The sequence below is a fragment of the Leptonychotes weddellii genome, chromosome 16 (genome assembly GCF_054177405.1).
Source record: "Leptonychotes weddellii isolate Sample4059 chromosome 16, ASM5417740v2, whole genome shotgun sequence".
Classification (NCBI taxonomy): domain Eukaryota; kingdom Metazoa; phylum Chordata; class Mammalia; order Carnivora; family Phocidae; genus Leptonychotes; species Leptonychotes weddellii.
Window position 1 is genome coordinate 47,111,871 of NC_138384.1, and position 867 is coordinate 47,112,737.

Consider the following 867-nt stretch of genomic DNA (forward strand, 5'->3'; position numbering starts at 1 on the left):
CATGACCTGAGCCAAAGGCAGATGCTTAACCATTTGAGCCACCCAGGCGCCCCCCAACACCATTTTTAAAGGGATTATTCTTTCTCCATTGTGCATTCTTGGCGCCAGTTATATAAGAAGTCAACTTTAGGGGGGCGCCTGGGTGGCTCAGTTGGTTAAGCGACTGCCTTCGGCTCAGGTCATGATCCTGGAGTCCCGGGATCGAGTCCCGCATCGGGCTACCTGCTCAGCAGGGAGTCTGCTTCTCCCTCTCCCGCTCCCCCCTCTTGTGCTCTCTCTCTCTCAAATAAATAAATAAAATCTTTAAAAAAAAAAAAAAGAAGTCAACTTTAAGGAAAGCTAGAGGAGTATGTGGGAATTCTCGGTACTATTTTTACAACTTTTCAAAACACTAAAATTAGTTCAACATAAACAGTTAAAATTAAAACTGCATGGTGGCCTGACTTTAACATTTTAACATTAGAGCATGGGAACAATGATTTCTCGGCATTTTTAGCTGTTATTTCTTTTTTCTCTGTTCACCATACTGCACAGTTCTGATACTAAATAAATGCTCACTTTGCCAGTAACAGATCTCCATGATAGTGATCTCCCCACCAAGTTATTAAGCTTTCCTTCCTCACTAAGAGAAGGTGATTAAAATAAAGGATTACTTCCTGTTCAGGAAAATTTGGTCAAAAGCGATGATGTAATTTCATTAAAGGTGAACCACAAACTGAGTCTTTGCTGCTTTCTCAACAGTTTCAGATGCAGACTTAAGATTGTTGCTCTCAGCTATATTTTTTGTGAAGTATAACCTAAAAATGCATGAAACAAATGTATTCATACACATATCATGAGTAATTTTAAAATAAACATTCCTATTCT